The sequence below is a fragment of the Chinchilla lanigera genome, unplaced genomic scaffold (assembly GCF_000276665.1).
Source record: "Chinchilla lanigera isolate Chin_1 unplaced genomic scaffold, ChiLan1.0 scaffold00012, whole genome shotgun sequence".
Classification (NCBI taxonomy): domain Eukaryota; kingdom Metazoa; phylum Chordata; class Mammalia; order Rodentia; family Chinchillidae; genus Chinchilla; species Chinchilla lanigera.
In genome coordinates this window covers 726,187-746,124 of record NW_004955413.1, presented here as the reverse complement: position 1 = coordinate 746,124, position 19,938 = coordinate 726,187, and the positions used below count along the sequence as shown (strand labels likewise).

Sequence of the window (19,938 nt, the reverse complement as noted above, 5' to 3'; positions counted from 1 at the left end):
AGAACCTATCTGAGATAAATTGAAGCCCGCACCGCCTTGCAGGGACCTCCTTCAACCTCATTCCGTGACAGGCTGCTCACCCCATATTGCCATGTTCTGGGCCAGAACTCCAGAAATCGGATAATTCTAAATTTGAACCTACCATTCCAAGTTGTGAAGGTAGGAGAACAGAATACATTCAACAAAAATTGTTAGCTGCCAAGTACAGTGGCAAACATTTGTAACAAGAGCACCTGGATTGGGAATTCAGTGCCATCCTGGGCTACATGGCAAATTCAAGACCAACCTGGGCTTTGGAAATACCCTACCTCGAAATAAACAAACAAATAAAAACAACAGAACTTGTTAGTTTTATGTATAACTTTTAAGTATTTAGATAAATACATATGGGCTTCTATTCATACTCTTGCCCTACACCCCACAAATGCTGGGATAAGCCTTTTTTTTTTTTTTTTTTTAGAAAGGATTTTACTGTGCAGTTCAGGCTACACTTGAACTCACAGTGATCCTCCTGCCTCAGCCTCCCAAGTGCTGGGATTACAGGTGTGTGCTACCACACCCTGCCTGGGATAGGCCAAATTAAAATAAAAAGTACTTGAAACTACAGAGCTATATATTTAAGGGAAAATATGTTTCCCTGTTACTTACTAAAATCCTACTATAACTTAGATACTTATTTAAAGTTACTGATTCATCTTGAACATGTTCTCTGGAATCAAGTATCTCCCAATCATAACTGTCTATAAATCATGCTTTCCCTAAAAATGTTTGACATAACTCAATAATTATTGGCACTTGTTTTTTCTTTCTTTTTGTTTTTTATTAGTTTTTTTTTTTTTTTGAGACAGAGTTTGACAATGCAGTTCAGGCTGGCCTTGAGCTCACTTTGTAACCCAGCCCGGCCTCGAACTCAAAGCAATCCTTCTGCCTCAGCCTCCCAAGTGCTGGGATTATAGGCGTGAGCCACCAGGCCCAGCTACTGGCATTGTTGATTTCATCATTTCCACACCAGGTGTGAATCACAGCCCTTACTGGGTGTACGTGGCCTTCCTGTAGTGTCTGCTGAGGCAGCCCTCCCCCTCTTTCCATGTTTGGCCTCAGTCTCCCTCTCTTCACTACCATGAGGTACACGTCTTTTGGCAGGGGGCAGGGTTTGAGACAGGATCTCACTATGTAGTATAGGCTGGCCTTGAACTCCCTTATGTAGTCCAGGTTGGCCTCAAATTCATGCAGACCTCCTGCTTCACCCTTCTGAGTGCTGGGACAACAGGTGTGTGCCACCATATCTGGTTGTTAGATACACTTCTAATGAAACTAAAGCAATGTATTTTTTAAATTCATGGTTAAAGAAATTTTCTGAGGTCCAGGAGTATAGCTCAGTAGCACAGACTTGCCTGGCAAGTGTGAAGTCATGGGTTTAATTCCCAGTACCAAAAAAATAAAACAAAAAAAAAAAATTAAAGATATTTTCTGTTATTTGTATTTTTAATACTAAATGAGTTAATCTATTAGTATTCCTTTTTCTCAAAAAAAGAAAAAACAGCTAACAATTGTTTTTGAAAATGACAGGGCCAGGCATGATGGTACATGCCTGTAATCCCAGCACTTGGGAAGCTGAGGGAGGAGGATCACCATGAGTTCAAGGCCAGCCTGGGCTACAAAGTAAGTTCCAAAAGAGCGTGGACTTTATAGTGAGACCCTATCTCAAAACAAAAGAAAGAAAGAAAGGAAGGGAGGGAGAAAAAGAGAAAGAGAAAGGGGGAAAGAGAGAGAAAGAGAAGAGAGAAAAGGGGAAAGAGAGAGAAAGAGAAGAGAGAAAGAGAAAAGAAAGAGAAAGAGAAAAAAGAAAGAGAAAGAGAGAGAGAGAGAGAGAGAGAGAGAAAGAGAGAGAGAAAGAGAGAGAGAAAGAGAAAGAGAAAGAAAGAGAAAGAGAAAGAGAAAGAGAAAGAGAAAGAGAAAGAGAAAGAGAAAGAGAAAGAGAAAGGACTCAGATTTTCCCCTCATGGGGTTTATATTTCTACTGGGAAACACAGTCTATTTTGCTATGTCAGACAGTGTATTGCTGAGGCTTCTGATGTCTTTTCCCCCTCCCATGGGGGACGAGAAAGAGCAGGCCCGCAGGGACAGAGTCCTGGAGATGAGCAGGACCTGAGCTCAGTGTTTACCCACAGGGGCTGGGAGGGAATGGAGCCAGAGGGTAAGTGTAAAACTATTTGGGGTGGTGTGGCAAAGGTTAAGCATTAATCTGGAGGAGGAAAGATCTTGTCATCTCATGGAGTCTAAGGGTCAAATTCAGAGTTAAAAATAGGGGATGAAGTCAAAGACGAAGAATGCCAGTAAACACAAGCTCAGCAGCTCACACAGGTATATGGTGAAGAAACCTGGATGACCAAGGGCAGCAGGCAGAGGCAGAGCTTCCTGTGCAGGGTGAGCAAGTGCAGGCCAAATCTAGGTCAGAGTGACAGAGGACACTGACAGGGGACAGAGTGACAGAGGCCCAACCGAACCCACATTCTATGTCTGGCCAGTATGAGGTCCTGAGTTCAATTCCTGGTAAAAAAGAACTCACATTCTAGTGCTCAATGAAGACTTTGCACACAATAAAATAATGCATTTACTGGTCAACAATATTTATGCATAAGGCCCAAAAATTCAGCAGATTTCCTTAAAAGAAGCAGAAGGGGAAAAAAGGCGTGACTGTATTGTGAATGACTTGTATTTTTAATACCAAATGAGTTAATCTAGTAATATTCCTTTTTCTCAAAAAAAGAAAAAACAAAAAGAAAAAAACAGCTGACAACTGTTTTTGAAAATGACAGGGCCAGGCAAGATGGTGCATACTTGTAATCCCAGCACTTGGGAGGCTGAGGCAGGAGGATCAGTGGGAGTTGGAGACCAGCCTGGACTGTATAATCAGTTGAAAGCCAGCCTGAACTACAAAGGGAGACCCTGTCTCCAAAGGGAAAAACAAAACAAAAACAGAAACAGATAAGGTGGCACAGCCTGTATGCTCAACACACTGGGAGGCTGAGGTAGGAGGCTTGCAAGTTAGAATCTAGCCTGGGCAATTTGGTGATTTATTTAGGAACATTATGTCTCAATGTAAAAGCAAGAAAAGCACTGCAGAAGTAGCTCAGTGCAAAAGTCCTAGATTCCTGAGTACCAAAAGGGCTGGGGAGATAGTTTAGTCCTTAGGATCAATTCCCAATACTGGAAAAACAAACAACCAAATAGAAAACCAGAAAGCTTCTTCTTCTCCACCTGCATCCCCTCATCCCTAACCCCTCACACCTGAGTCTGGAACTCAGCCTGGAACTCATAGGCACTACTTCTGCAGTCTTCACCTGTGACAAATATTTTCCAGTCTCTTGCCTCAAGGGCTGAGGTGGCTGTGGAATCATGGAAAAGAACCAAATCCACAGGTACTCACATGTGCAGAGCAAATACTTCATGGGCTTCAGGACATGATGCCCCACCAGCAGTGGTACAGCACATGGACTCTGGCTAGAAATGCAGACAGTAGACACCAAAGGCCCTAAAATGACATTTTATCACCGTGTCTTAGTCAGGTTTGACTCTCCCAGCACCCAACCTTCATGTCAGCAGCAGCATTGCTCTCAGAGAAAACCCAGTTCATTACCAGTGCTGCTGCCCTCAGCAAACACAGGATGTCATACAAAGAGATAAGGCAGAGCATGTACTCTTCCCGGCGCTGCAGCATCTGAAGACACCCATACATTCACACAGGACACTGAGGACTTTGACCACTGAGGCACTGGACATGCAGAGAACTTTGACCAAGTTTGCCCAGGTCTCCTCATCTGAGGCCCCTGACCCCCTTTCCAGATACTTTGCCTGATCTCCCACTTGACTCTACCTTTTCCAAGCCCTATACAAGGCTCTGCTTTTCTTTGCTCCACACAGATGGCCTTTTTTAGCCTCTGTCAGGCTGCACCCAGGCACGATAAACTTCACACCACATTCCCGTCACACGAGCCTGGTGGCCTCTGGCTGGTCTCTCATTCACGCTGTTCCTTACTGTCTCTAAAACAGGCTTTTGCAAACCACTGGCTACAGACAGAAGTTTCACTTTGAGGGAAATTAGTTAGAATGCACTCTCCACTTACCTTCAGTTTCATCTACCTCTTTCATATCCTATCAGATTCATTTTACTTCCAATGGTATATGTTTTGTAAAAACTAATCAGGACACGAAACAGCTGCAATCCTATCAGTCTTGGGAGGCTGAGGCAGGAAGGTTTGAGCCCACCCTGAGAAATTTAGAAATACTCTCTCAAAATTTTTTTAAAAGGGTGGGGTGTGGTAACACACACCTGTAATTCCAGCACTGGAGATCCTGAGGCAGGAGGATAACCTCGAGTTTGAGGCTACATATTGAGACCCTGTCTCAAGAAAAGAAAAAAGTAAAGAAAGAAACTTAAAAGTATAGATGACAATGACATCAACATTTCCTGCTTCCTCTGGCACGTGTCATTGAGTAATGATGACAGGATTAATTAAACTAACCACAGTACTATTTCCTTCTTGATTTTTTTTTTTTGTTGTTGTTGTTTTTTGAAACAGGGTCTCACTGTATAGCGTAGCCTGGCCTCAAACTCAAGGCTATCCTTCTGCCTTAGCCTCCCAAGTGCTGGGATTATAGGTGTGCGCCACCACACCTGGCCCTGCTTAGTTTTCCTAAGTTCCTATGATCTATTTCAAATTACAGTCTTCAAGTTTCTAAATCAAATAGAGCCTTTTTTGTTGTTGTTGTTGTTGTTAAGAATAAGACCAGGGCAAATAATGCCAAGGTAACAGATTTTTCTGACAAAAGTATGTCCCTGATTATTGCCTCTGCACTCTGGAGAATAAAGGATCTCACAGATTTATGAAAGGAAGTTATCCCAATAGGAAGAAAACAGTAAAGAGGATAAAGGATTTGAGTGCCAACTGATAAAGCTTAGGAACAGATGGCTTGATGAAGAATCAAGAAAAGAAGCCAGACATGGCAGGCACATGCCTGTAATCCCAGCACTCAGGAGGCTGAAGCAGGAGGATTACTGTGAGTTCAAGGCCAGCCTGGGCTACATAGCAAGATCTTGTCTCAAAAACAAAACAAAACAAAACAAAACATGGAAGCCCTGCAAGAACATGATTGGAAAAGGAGATATGGGGCCGGGGATATTGCTCAGTGGCATAAGCGCCTGCCTGTCAAGCACAAGGTCATGAGTTTGATCCCGAGCACAGACAAAAAAAAGAAAAAGAAAAAGGAGATATGGCCAGGCACACTTATGTGTACACTGCGACAAAACAGTATAGGGGAGCAGAGCTGGGAATGTCTGCTCACAGGGTTGCAAGAGCGATCTGCAGATCTGGAGCACAAACAACCGTGAGAGAAGACATTTGGCAAACAGAACACATGAGCACCTATGTGTGCTTTGGAAAGCACAGTCATTCCTTGGACAGCCCTAGGGTTTGGCAGAAGAACAGACCTTCCAGCCTTCCTACAGGGAGGAGGAAAGACTGAAGAAGTGCATTAGCCAGAACTTGGTCTCATAACCACACGTAACTATGAAGGAGGCTGATAGATGGTTATTTATCCTGGGTGGCGATTTTCCAAGTTAAAATTAGGGAGAAGGCCAGGTGAATATTAGAAGAAAATTGGCAGCATACTTCATAGGCCATGCAATAAATATTGATTACACTGTCTAACCATAATAGCATTTTTGTTTTTTGGGGGAAATTGTTCTCTTACTGCAACCAAGTGAATTTTGAAGGGACTTGTCAGTAACAGTATCCTTCCTTCACCACAGGGACAAAAACTCCTGACTCAGTTTGCTGTCACAGTACACACCTGTAACCCCAGCACTCGGGGAGACTGAGGCAGGAGAACTGCAAGTTTGAGCTCAAACCTAGTGACTATGGGAGACCCTCTACCAAAATAAAAAGTAAAGAGCTGGTGATACAGCTCAGCCCAAAAGTTCTGGATTCAATCACCAGTAACACAAAAAAAGAAAAAGAAGGAGAAGAAGGAAGAGGAGGAAGAAGATCATAGTAATGATGACGATAAATTTTTTTAAAAAAGAACTCCTTGCCAGGCATGGTGGCGCATGCCTGTAATCCCAGCACTCGAGTGGCTGAGACAGGAGGATTGCTGCGAGTTTGAGACCAGCCGGGGCTATAAAGGCCAGCCTGAACTGCATGGTGAGACCCTGCCTCAAAAAATAAAAAAAATAAAAATAAAAAGAACTCCTGACCCATGAGCTTTCAAGCTTAACAGCCCCATCTACCTTGACCTCAGCAATCAGTGAAAAGATGACAATCCAAATTTAACCTGTTGACAAAGGAAATTAGGGCATGCAAAACTGGCTGGGGAAGAGCAGTGTCCTGTTAACTACAAGATCCCAAGAGTATTTCACTCTGGAATGCTCCCTACTCATCTGGAGTAGCTATCTATCATCTGTCTCCTTCCCCTGTTTCTCCACCTTCAAATAAATTGTCTGCTTTAAAAAACAAAACAAAGAATCCTGGCCTCGAAGCCCCCCTGGAAGGAGGGCTTCCGGCGCACAGGGAGCCACGGGCGGGGAGCGCCTGTCTTCCGGCTGGCTAGCTTCCTGCCTCATAGGCCCCCAGAGGGAGGGCCCCCAGCGCATAGGGAGCCATGAGGCGGCGAGCGCTGTTGCGCGCCAGCCCTTAGGCCGGCCGCCGCCGCTCAATTGAGATCTATCATGACACAGAGAAACAGTGACACAATTGGCCCACCATGCACCGACTGCAGTTGCCCACCCACAGATGTGTGTGAATCATTCAAACTTTGAACAACCCCTGGGAATACATGCCATACAACGGGCCACTCTTGCTCCTGCCATTGAGAACCAGAAAGGTCCAGAGTCAGCGGAGGAGCAGCTGCTGAACAAGGACTCAGAGAACATGAGAATGCAGACTAAGCCCATGGAGTCAGAGGTCCAGTGGACTCGGGTCACGAGAGCCGCTCAGAAGCCGTAAACCAGGAGGACCTTGCACAATACCTGCAGAGACTCACTGGAAGCCATTCTTCCCCTGACAGTACAGGCTGTGGTGGAGCTCTGGAGAAGTCTGCAGCAGGATTCCTGCTGCCTGTGCTGACAGTTGGGGAGAGGACACTAACTGGTTGTGGGGTCCCAATGCAATGGGAAGCTGGAGAGAAAACGCTACAAAAAATGGCTTTCGCCCCAGATGACTCACTTGATTTTTGACAACCCTTAGGCTGTAACTACTTGTTAGATCCTTCTTGTGTATCTCTGTCTTCCTGAGAAACCACTTTGAAGATACCACCATGTATTACAGCAGTCATTGATATTTTCCTATTAATCTATCCATAACTCTCTAATGTTTGTATTGTTCCTATCCTATTTCATAAATGGATCCATGTTTATTATTATGTGTTTCCTACAACAACCATTGAGAATTATTGAATGATTATTCAGTAGGTCACTCAAGTATAGTTCTATTTATATTCTTTAGAAGCCACTTTGAAGATACCTAAGTATAGTACAACAACTATAGATAATCTCCTACCTCTTTTGTCTGTAACTCACTATCATTTGTCTATTTGTTTTCCTGAGAAACTATCTTATAGATAACAATATGTAAAACAATAGTCATTGATAATTTCCTACCACTTTGTCTGTAATTTGGTAAGCCCCTCCTATTATTATGTTATCCTTCTTTTACTCTTTAAAATAAAAACAAAACAAAACAAACAAATCCCAGAACACAGGCGCAGAACAAAGTTCTCCAAGCCCTGCAGTGGACTTCTCGCGAGAACTAGAGCAGGTTTTCAATAGGGCAGCGTGGACCTGCCGTCAGCCTGAACGCCGGACACCAGCACCGTCTCTCCGGAAGTTCTTACAGGTTCCCTCAAGATCTGGGCAGTGTCAAAGGATACAGGCATCAAGAAGAGCTTGCTATCCTGGCTTCCCTCATAATATCCCACTCTGCCTCCTCTGGGTGTTTTTTTATCCTACTTTTTCCTCTTTTACTCAGCCCAAGCTCACTCCACAGAGCCAGTTTCTCCCTCACACTTCACTTTTACTTTTTCAAATAAACTTTGCTGCTGCTTTTTGCTCGTTTTGTTCAATTCTTTGTTCCAGATGGAAAGAACTCAGAACACAACTCTAGAAGGAGTTGTGAGCAACTCAGAACCCAGTTACATTTAAAGCCGAGCCTGGTGGCACACACCTGTAATCCCAGCACTCACAAGGCTGAAGCAGGAGGACTGTTGCAAGTTAGAGACCAGCCTGGGCTACAAAGCCCAGCCTGAACTGCATTGCGAGACCCTGTCTCAAAAAGACCAAAAAAAGAACCCAGTTACATTTATTTGGTGAGCCACTTTTAGAAGGAGCTACCTGATAACATTTTGGTGTAGCCCACCAGGAGGCTCAAAAGCCAGGAGATTCTAGTATCACTGTGAGAGCCTCCTGGGATTTTTCTAACTGAGTTACTCTCCAGTTATAAGGATATAAACTCAGGGCTTCTGAAAGCTATGGCTGAAATATATAGACAGCAACTTGAAAGACTAAAGCCAACACAGAAAGAGAAACAAAGATGAATGGTGAAGACAAAGAAAGGAGGAATTTTTAGATAATATCCAAGGTCTTGGTGCCAGTCATCCATGAAAACAACTCCTCCCCTGCCCTTTCTGCATGTGAAGCAATACATCTCCCCTTCTTGCTTAAACTCATTCCATCTGGTTATCAGTACTTTGCCAACAAAAGTAGATTTATGTTTTCTTATTTTTGAGTTTGATTTGTTTTGTTTTGTTTTAGTTTGGTTTATTTGAGACAGGGTCTCATTATGTCGCCCAGCTTTGCCATGAACTCACTGTGTAGCCCAGGCTGGCCTCAAACGCAGGGCCGTCCTCTTGCCTGAGCCTCCCTAGTGCTGGGATTATGGGCACACACCACCACACCTGGCTATTTATATTTAAATGTTATTTAAACTTAAAATATTGAAGATTTTAATTTCTAAACACTTAACAAGTGATGCAATCTACAAAATCAGTGGATGCCATTAATCATGTGATGGGCCTCTGCTTAAATAATCTTCACCTTTCAGTGTTCAGGTAACGTAGATCAAATGTAAGCGTGGTGTGGTGGACCATGCTGTAACCCCAGCACTCTGGGAGGCCAATACAAGAGAATTGGGAGTTCAAATCCAACCTGGACAATTTAGTGATTTTTTTAAGACCCTGTCTCAGAGCCAGTAGTGGTAGTGCACCCCTGTAATCCCAGCACTTGGGAGGCTGAGGCAGGAGGATTGCTATGAGTTCAAGGCTAGCCTGGGCTACAAAGTGAGTTGAAGGCCAGCCTGAATTGCACACAGCAATACCCTGTCTCAAAAAAAGGACCCTGTGTCAAAATAATAACAGGCTAGAGATGTAGTTCAGTGCAAAGGAGCTGGGATCAATAGCTGGTACAAAAAAAAAGTATTGTTCTAAGAATATTTTGTATGGGAGAGACATCTGGGTTCTGAGAATGTAAGGTTCTGAGACTCTAACTTCAAGATGCTAATCATAGGGGAGGCAGAGAGGTAATAATTACAGTGCTATGGAAATACATGAAATGTGAGCATTGGCACAAAGACGTGTGATCAATGCCACCTTTGTGGCTTCACTTACCAAAGAAGGCTCAGTTGTATCTTTTAGTGCAGAAAGACAAGTGTTAAGAAAAAGTAGATTTTCTTAAAATCCCAAATTACCAATATCTCTTTTCATTATTATTTTCCTATGAGATGATGGAATTTTATTTTATCATGAGGGATTTCAAGTAGAAGAATAATTTGGTTAGTTCAAATTGCTGAGATGACTAATTACCCAAGACCAGATGAATTTCTCAGGCATTTTGTTTTGTTTTGAAAACAGGGTCTTGCTATGTAGTTCAAGCTGGCCTTGAACTTGTTCTGTCAATCTCAAGATCCTCATGCCTCAGCCTCCGAAGTGCTGGGATTTCAGGCATGCACCACCATGCCTAGCACTCAAGTATTTTTAATACAGGGAAAAAATATAAGGAGAGAAAACTTCAACTGCAGGGCATGGTGACAAGTGCCTATAATCTGAGCTGAAGGAGGAGGAGAACAAGGACAACTTGGGGATAGCTAAACTGAGGTAAAGACTAGTCCAAATTACATAGCAGTACCAAGTAGTCAAAATAATATATCACTATTCGAAGCACAAAACCATAATTTCAGGCAGAATTCCTTTAGGTGGGAAATTAACTTATTATACAGTATGTATATGATATTAGTATGTGATATTTAGTGATATTCATGTTTTCCCTAGATAGTTTATACATAACTATTCTACTCAAAAGAGTTATTTGTCAAAGTCAAAAATATGTGCTAAGACCATAGGCTGCGGTTGTCAATAGCACCCTTAATACAACAGGCACCTAAAAAAAAAAAATACAACAGGCACCTGAAACCACATGTTACAACTAAGTGGGCCAAAAATAGTCCAGGTTCTTATGTACAAACAAGAACCTGTGGTATTGTTACGGAACCCCGTACCAAACCGAATGGAAAATGCTCTGCACCGAGGAGTTGGAAGGCAACCAGCTTCGTTACGCGCGCTGATGGAGGATCACTCCCAAAGCGTCAGCCCATATAGGTTTTGCAAGCAGGAGACACAAAAGTTTAAAAGCATGGTGAATTCTTATTGGGTAGCACCAGTTATTCTTCACTGCTGGGCAGAAAGTCCTTGAGACAAGTTAGCAAATGGGGCATGTTTGGGGGCTGCAAAGTACAAGCTGTGCAGCTGGGTGTGGTGAAACTGAGCTGGGCCAGATTATCTCTGGTTTGCAGTCGGGCACAATCAGTCAAGGCTGACTGAGTCTAACAGACAAGCTACGTGGCAGGCTGCATGATCTTATTTTGTCCTAATATGCTGTCAAACTGCTAGTTGATTTTTAAATTTTTAAAATTTCCATCACAGTATGTAGTGAGTAGCTCCATTCATTGACGATCACAGGACGGTACCAGAAGCAGGGAGAAGGGCAAAGGGAAAGAGAGAAGGAGAAAGGGACTCAAGAGGGAAGGGGAAAAGTGGGCTCAGTAACTCAGGTTTCCCACATCCACAGGGTCGGACACCACGCATCCAAGCCCCCACTGTGTCTCTCTCTGGGCGGTGCTGTGTCTGTGGTTAATGGGGAGAAAGGAAGAGGCTCACACAGCTTCCCTGTTTCAGGCTATAGAAAGCGTGGATAATCGTGAGGGTGGTGTGGCATTTACAGCTGAGCAGAGGGAAGGGAGTGACTCCCTCAGCTCCTTTGTTTCCAGCTGTACCACAGGCACAGCAAGCCACGCAAACATTCAGCTCCACAAAATTCCCCAACCACTGGATTAAACCCCACCAGAAGCACCTGGCCTAATGAAGTTTTGTAATTCTCAAGAGAATGTAGGCCAAAAAAAAAAAAAGAGAGAGAGAGAATGTAGGCAAAGCCAAGCTAGGAGAAAAGACAGTAAAAAAAAAAATGAAGCATGTAGCACAATGAATGTTTTCCCATATATATACATATATATGTGTGTGTATATATATATATACATATATATGTATATATATGTATATATATATATGTATACATATGTATATATATATATACATATATATGTATACATATATATGTATATATATATATAGTTGTTGTTTGTTTGTTGTTGTTTTTTTTTTTGTTTTTTGGTTTTTTTTGTTTTTCTCCGGTACCGGGAACCGAACTCACGACCTTGCGCTTGCCAGGTAGGCGCTTTGCCAGTGAGCTAAATCCCCAGCCCCTGTTTTTTGTTTTTTAAAGAATAGAAAAATTTATTGGGGCTGGGGATATAGTTCAGCAGCACAGTACCTTCCTGGCATGCACAAGGTCTTGAGTTGGATTCCCAGTACCAAAAAAAAAAAAAAGAAGAAGAAGAAGCCAGACAGGTCTAGCACGACTGAAAATTTATTGGGGAGAGGGAATGGGGAACAGGAATAGCTCCTGAGAGACAGGAGGGGCCCCAAATGGGTGCCCTCCAGATGTTTTTATTGTAAAACATACAGAACACAAACTTTATTTTCTTCACCATTTTAAGCAGACAGTTCAGTGGCATTAAGTACATTGCACTGCTGGGCAACGAAAACCACTAGCCAACTCCCTAATAAGGCCCCATCCTACACTCTCCCACCCTGGAAGCCACTGGTCTTTCCATCTCCATGATTTTGACTCCTCCACCTCATTTAAGTGGAATCATACAGTATTTATCTTTTTTTGTGATTGGCTTATTTCACATAGCATGATGTCCTCAAGATTCATCCTGTTGTACACATGTCAGGATTTCTTTTCAAAGCGGAATAATATTCCACTATATGAATATACCACTTTTTGTTTACCCACTCATCTGTCAGTGGACACTTGGAGGATTGTATTGTTTTACAAATTAAAATCATGTTATTAATAATGTCTAGTACCACTTATATTTAATAGATAGAATAGTTGAATTGAGTTAGGAAACAGCTTTGTTTATAATTTTCATAAAGATTTCAAAGATAATATACTTGTTTATTCAGACTATTAGAGGAATGATTTTTGCCAAAATTGTTACAAATTTGATAAGAAGGGTTCAGTAATTAAAAACAAACAAGCTGGACTTGGTGGTACATGCCCATAATCCTAGCACTGGGGAGATTGAGGCAGGAGGATCACTGTGAGTTCAAGGCTGGCCTGGGCTACATAGTGAGACCCTGTCCCAAAAACAAAACAAAAAAACCAACCCACAAACAACCACCTTTATTGTGGTAATGCTGAGAGTAGGACCATCCATCCACAAAGTGATTAAACCCATTGCCCAGGGTCCTGACACTTGCAGGCTGCTGAGTAGGAGAATTTTATAGCCGGGCCTCATGGTACACACCTATAATCCCAGCACTCTGGGAGGCTGAACCAGGAGGACCCCAAATTCAGACCTTGAGCTCAAAGTCAGACCTTGTTTCAAAATAAAAATTAAAAAGAGCTAGATACATAGTTTAGGGCAAAGGCCCTAGTTAAACACCCAGTACTAAAAAAATAAATAAATAAAAGATTCTAGCTATATTTGAATTAACTTTCAAATGAGTTCATTCCTTCTTTTTGCTACCAGGAATTGAATTCAGGACATTATGCTTGCCAGGCAGGCGCTGTGCCATTGAGCTATATCCCCAGTCCTGAGTTCATTCTTGATAATTAGAAAATTTATGCATGTTTCTCAGATAAGCAACTACACTGATGACCCTATTGTCCAGGAATGTTTTAGATTTGTCAAGAATGAACGTACTAAGGAGTCCAGAAGTTTCACTAATTTCACCCAAAGCAAGCTCTAGGAACACACTTATTTGCAGCTTTTTCCAGCAACGGTTGCCTGTTGTTTCAGGCTCACAGTTCCCAGGACAAGCAATCTGATGCTAGCATTATCCTGACCTCCCATTTTTCAGACGAAGAAGCCAAAGATTAGAAAGCTCTAAGGAACTTACCCTAAGTCATATAGCAGAGAAGTGGCAACAGGTTCTTCAGATCCTGTCTTACTACACCATATTGTCATTTCTGAAAAAAAAAAATTTTTTTTTTTTTGAGACAGGTTCTTCCTATATAGTTCAGGCTGGTCTTGAATTCACTATGTAGTCCAAGCTGGCCTCAAATTTTTTTTTTTTTTTTTTTTTTTTTTTTTTTGGTTTTTCTCCGGTACCAGGAACCGAACTCACGACCTTGAGCTTGCCAGGCAAGCGCTTTTGCCGCTGAGCTAAATCCCCAGCCCCTGGCCTCAAATTTTTGATGATCCTCCTGCCTCAGCCTCCCAAGTGCTGGGATTACAGGTGTGCACCAGCATGCTGGGTATCATCTCTGAAATCTTAAAGTCCAGGTTTTCATAACCTGTAACCATTTCCTGTCCCTCTGCTGAACAAAATTACACCTGTTTTTTAGCATCAGAGTCATCTCAAGGTCTGGATGTCCTTGCAGTCTCTTAGTCACTCAGACCTCTCCCACAGCACTTCCTCCCCGCAGAGCCTGGGCCACAGTCAGACTGCGGCACACTGGCTCCATCTGTGCTTACGTGTAGAGTGCATGAGCTCCTAACTTCAGAGCCGGAAGATGCTTCTCCACAATTGTATTCTAAGCACAGATGTAGAAAATTATACCTGTGGACTAGTAACAATAACAAATTTTAAATTTCAAATTAGAATTCAAAACCAGTCTAAATCCTCCACTTAGCATTCTAAACTTACTCTGACATCCTCCCTTTATCATCATTACCTTACTCCTTTTCACAAGAATACCTCATTTCCCAGTTCACAGAGAAAACTGGGCTTTGGTATGGTGGGAAAACACTTATTTAACCTCTAGGCCCTGCATTTATAAACCCATTAATAACTGAGTCCACCCTTATCTTCTGCAAGTTTCTCAATAAAACTCTTCCCTCCCAGCTCAGCGGAAATGTCCCTTCTATTCGAGATTAATTCTGCCAGTTACTGTGCATGCCATTTGCATTCCCTTCATCTCCTATATTTCAGTTTTCCATCTCCCTCCTAGATCCTCTGTGCAACCCACCACAGTCCCACTTTGAAACAAACAAAATGAAAACCAGCCTCGTGAAGCATTCCTTGGAACCTGCATCTCCTTCAAATTCCTGATACCCCTCAACCAACCTTCTAGTTTACATCAAATCTCTTGTTTCTACTTCTTCAAATTCCATTTGCTCTTCAGGCCACTTGAACTGGGCTTCCATTTCCATCAGTTCACAACTCTTCTCACAAATGTCTGAAGTATCTGTAATAGTTGCCCACTTGGTGATTACTGTTCTTTTTTCACTAGTACGTTTGTGGGAATGACTGCATTTATTCATCCTGGGGAGTTGGTACATAAAACATGTACTTAACACATCTTAATTCTCTTTCTTTTTTTGAGACAGGGTCTTGATATATAGGTCAGGCTGGCCTTCAACTCACTATGGAGCCCAAACTAGCCTTGAACTAGCAGTGATTCTCCTGCCTCAACTTCCCAAGTGCTGGGATTACAAGTGAGTGCCACCAAGCTCAGCTCCTCTTGGTATCTAAAGTAGTTAGTGAATTTTATTTATAGACTTTCTAATACTAAACCATTCCAATCAACCTAGAATGAACCCTGATGGAGCCTTCTAACACACTGCTGGCTTTATTTGCTCAGACTATATACTTGTGTTCTGGCCTAGCGTATTCTTTTCTCATGCTGATTCACACGGTTTGGGTATCCTGGCTTTGCAGGGTATAAACTGAGCTGGAACATTTTCTTCCTTTTTCTATCTTTACACTAGATTAAGTTATAATTATCTCTGTGTCTCTGATGTTAGGGCGTGAATTCCCTGAAGCCAGGAACTGTGTCTGTCCCCTCATTCGCTGGTCTCCCTGCACCTAGGACAGTGGGTAACATTTGGCAGGATATCAAACAAGGTTAGTTAAACCACGCTCTCCTGGCTTTGACCTCACCAGCAGCACAATGTCTTTATACCTGTGACTGGTAGAGTCCCACACTTCCTTAGGTCCCTTATTCTTCTTCTGTGATTTCTTCACTGTATGCCTAACCATGCCAGCAAGAAGGAATCTAAAGAACATTTGTAAAATAAATTGAAGGAAGGTTTAAGTGACTTGGAAGAGCGCTGTGCCATCACATTTTAGACGAGGCTTGGGCCCAGGTCCAAACACCTCTTCTGCAGTGACAGTCGCCGGTCCGCACCTCCTTGTGTTTCTCGTCCTCGGTAACCTGCTCTTGCCCATCTGGCTCAGTGCCCCTCTACTGTCCCACACAAGGTGCCTGCTCACTCTCTTCTACCTGCATAAAATTTACCTGCCCTGGTTTTCATTTCCTCAGGGCCTAAGGATTCGGCCCACAAGTCAGACGAACTAATTTTTATTAATAGAGAACAGTAATCACAGAAGCCAAAAGCAGTGCATACCTCGGTGAATGGGCATTTTAAAGCATTATGCTTTTTCTGATTATAAAATACATGTTTGTTACAGAAAAAAATTAAACACACACACATAAAAAAAACCCACACGAAAGAAAACCAGGCATGGATGGGGGATATAGCTCAGTGCCTGTTAAGTGTGAGACCCTATTTTTAATACATATTGCTCAATTGTCTTATAAAATTTCTATTGCTTTATGTTTTTTCCAGCCCATTTCCTAGAGCAGTTACTGATACTGGTATTATCATTTTTGTTTCATGTTTGCCAAGCAAAGATCTACTTAATACAAAGGTATACATCTTTTAAATATAGCCTATTGAAGACAAAGTATCCCTCCACCAGCCTTCCAAACTCATTCTTTTCCTGCTGTCTAGACAACTAAGTGAAGGGAGATAAGAATCTTAGCTACATCCTTCAATGACATAAAAGACCACCCATGTATCTCTATGCCTCAAAGAATTTGCCAATGGGAAACAGCAGGAATACCTAAAGAAAATCTTTTGTCTCAGGTAAATTCTATTCATCAACCTATAAAATTAGGTGCACATGGTTATGCAAGCCTGCAATCCCACCCCTCTACCTAGCACTCTAGGAGGCTGAGGCAGAAGGATCATCACAAGTTCATGGCCAGCCAGGGCTACCTGGTGAGTTTAAGGCTAGCCTGAACTACATAGTGAGACCCTGTCTCAAAAAGCAAACAAAAGAAGGAAAAGGAAGAAGAGAAAGAGAAAGAGGAGGAAGAAGGAAAGGAGAAAAAGAATTCACAGAAGGTATAAAATGAACATTAGTGTAGTTACTATGATAGTTGTTAAAAATAACAGCCACCAAAAAAAATTAGCACCTATCATCTGCTCACTTCACTATATTCAGGTACCGTAGCAAACATTTTACCTTCGCAAAAACCCTTAAGGTCAGTATTATTATAGGTGTTGTAATGGGCAAAACTGAGGGCCCCACAGGTTAAAGAAACTTGTATAGAGTTGCATGAAAATAAGTGGCAAAGTCAGAATTCAACCAAGGCTACTTTAATTCCAGGTCCACATACTGAAATGCAAATAAACCGCTTCCTCTTAGCACTTTTTATTTCTCTCAAGGCTTTCATAGTTTGGCCCTGCTAATACATGCAGATACAGGGAAGAGGTGTTGTGAGCAATTCCTCGATGAGGGGCAGCATACGGTAAGAATGTACACAGAGCCTTGCAGAGCCGTTGCTTGCCATTAAGATCATAACCAGTACCACCCTTGCCAAGAGAACGGAAAAGTCTCCCCCATCAGCACTTGAGTCAGGGCCATGACAGCCCTATAGATTTCCCCTGCCGCAGCAGGAATGCCAATTACAGAGGGATGACCAGCCCTGCAGCCTACTCCAGCCCTTCCTCATTCAGCAACTTTGTTCTTTTTCTGTTTCTGCGCCCAGCTGACAGAGCTACTTTAAAAAAAGAAATCATTTCTGCAAACCCATTTGAAGCAGCTCATCCTGCTGGCTTTCAGCCAAGTAGCACTCTGTCAGAATAATGTAGAAATCCGTTTTCCAATGCTAAAATTAAAAAGCCTGAGTTGTTAGTATTTTTTTGAGTTGTTATGCCACTAGATAAAGCAAAAAAATAGAAATATATGTGAGCTTTGGCTTATCCAAAGTACCATATTCTGGACATTGCAATTTTATTATGTTTTTGTTGGTTTGTTTTATTTCTTTGTTTTGAGTCAGGGTCTCACTGTGTAATCTAGGATGGCTTCAAACTCAAGCAAACTTCCTGCCTCAGCCTCCCAAGTACTGGGATTACAGGAATGTACCACTACACCCAGCATTTAGGGACCTTTTTACTGTTTTGGGGGGGTTTTTTTTTTTTGGTTTTTTGGGGGTTTTTTGGTGGTACTGGGAATCAAACTCAGGACCTCATGCTTGCAAGGCAAGCACTGTGCCACTGAGCTACATCCCCAGCCGCTAGGGACCTTTTTAAAAGAAGTCAAAGTTTTCTGTTTTTTGTTTTTGAGGCAGGATCTTGCTCTACAGTTCAGGGCTAGGCTTGAACTCACTTTGTAGCCCAGACTGGCCTCAAACTCACAGTGATCCTCCTACCTCAGCCTCCCCAGTGCTGGGATTATAAGTATGTGCCACCACGCCCAGAAAGAAGTCAATGTTTTAGAGTGCTAGTAAGGTTCATTGTATTGTTTATTTTGTTTTTCTATTTTTTTTTTTTTTCTTTTGTCTCTTTTGAGACAGAGTCTCACTATGTAGTTCAGGCTGGCCTTGAACTCACTTTGTAGTCTAGGCTGGTCTCTAACTCACAAGGATCCTCTTGCCTCAGCCTCCTGAGTGCTAGGATTACAGGTGCACCACCATGCCCGACTTGTTTTTCTATCTTGCATAATTAATTTTAGCAGTTTCCTCAGTAAAGATCAACACTTGACAGCTTCCCAATACTTAAGATAAATCAGGGATACAGTGTTCCAGGCAGCAGTAGTTGGGAGAGCTGAGCTCCAGGAATGGGTGGGCAGAGCAGAAGACAAAAAGGAGTCTGAGGCTGGAGGCTTGAGCCTAAGGGCCAAGAGAGGGTGCGGGGGTGGGTGGCAGGAGTGCTCTCACAAAGTACAGTTACATTTTGAAAATCTAATGTCCTCTGACCCAGAACTTCAGCTTCGCGAGTTCCAGGCTCTAGAAAAGAAAAACCAAGCCCATCCTGAGTGTGTGTGTGTGTGTGTGTGTGTGTGTGTGTGTGTGTGTGTGTGTGTTTAGGGCTGCATCTTGTTTGTGGCTGTGATGGCTAAGCACTCTATTAAAGCTAACATTGATACAGGGGAAAGAAACCCCCAACCTACTAGATGTCTAGTAAGCTTTCGTGTTCTCTAATATCAAAGGATGAATTCTAGGAACAATGGAGGTTAAGAGCAAAATATATTTATTGGGGAAAGAAAGCTACTGTCTGAGGGAGACACGGCCTTTTCTAGGGATTTTTATAGAGCAAAACTATGAGGCAAGGCTGGTCCCAGGCGGGGGAAATGGGAGATCACGAGGCGGGCATGAGGTGGGACAAAACCATAGTCAACTGATAAGATTACCAACAATAATGGCTCAGGTAGTACTGATTAAATGGGGATCGAATGGGGAAGGAATCAAGTATCTAGTGGTGTGAAACAGGACTGGGGCTCTTCCTGGAGGGGGTTGGGTCAGTGGCTCTTTCTGGTTTTCAGGGTGATCGATACCTATTTAGAATATCAGTCACTGCTGTTTATCCCTAGGGGTAGTATGTGGGTGCCTTACTCTCACCTTTGGTCTTGAGACCTGGCCCTCATCGGAGGTGCCTCCTCCACAGTGGCAATGTACCCCATGTTCTGCGCGGCTCCTTCGAGCACCCCGCCCTGTCTGACTGCCTACAATATTTCTCCCTACCTCAGCTGTCTATAACCACACCATTTGCTAGGAAGGAGCTCGGTTCTCCTTTTCACAATGAAACTGCAGAGCAGTTAACGGCCTCTCAGGAGCGGTACGGTTAGAAACACAGGAGCGCAGTCACGCCTGCCCTGCGTTCGACTACAAGCGCCGCAGCACCCTCCCCAACGTCGTGAGTTACGTCGGCGGCGGGGACGGATCGCCGCGCCGCGCCCCTGCCCGGCTGAAAACACAGCTCCCCGTGATCCTAAACCTGGGGCCAGTAAAGAACTAAAAAGCCAAAGTTCAGTACAACGGAAGGTGGTTCCTTAGAGGAGAAATGATGGGAAAGAAAGAGGATAGGCAGCCAGCGGGAGGTGGGCGGGGCTTCAGAGCTGACCGCCCCGGAGCTCGTATCCCCCCGAGTCTTTCCCATCCTCCAGCTGGGGGCTTGTCGATACTGATCCACTGTCTTTGGTCCTAACCTAGGCCTTTTGGCCTTTTGGTTTCTCCCTGTCCCTTTATAATGAATAAGTGAAGGGCAGGGCCTATTAGAAAGGCAGCTTACTTAATAATTAAGTAAAGGAGAC

At 43.1% G+C, this 19,938-nt stretch overlaps 1 long non-coding RNA gene across 2 annotated transcripts in view; it reads right to left on the bottom strand.

Moving 5' to 3' along the window:
• The window catches only part of LOC106147960, a 22,469-nt gene extending 3,033 nt beyond the window's left edge, over window positions 1-19,436 (bottom strand). For both annotated transcript variants that reach the window (XR_001233005.1, XR_001233006.1), the window contains exons 1-3: window positions 19,247-19,436; window positions 13,513-13,582; window positions 3,431-3,535 (exon numbers count right to left, since the gene is read on the bottom strand). This is a non-coding gene — a long non-coding RNA (uncharacterized LOC106147960). The remainder of the gene's footprint in view (window positions 1-3,430; window positions 3,536-13,512; window positions 13,583-19,246) is intronic.
• Between the last annotated feature and the right edge of the window lie 502 nt (window positions 19,437-19,938).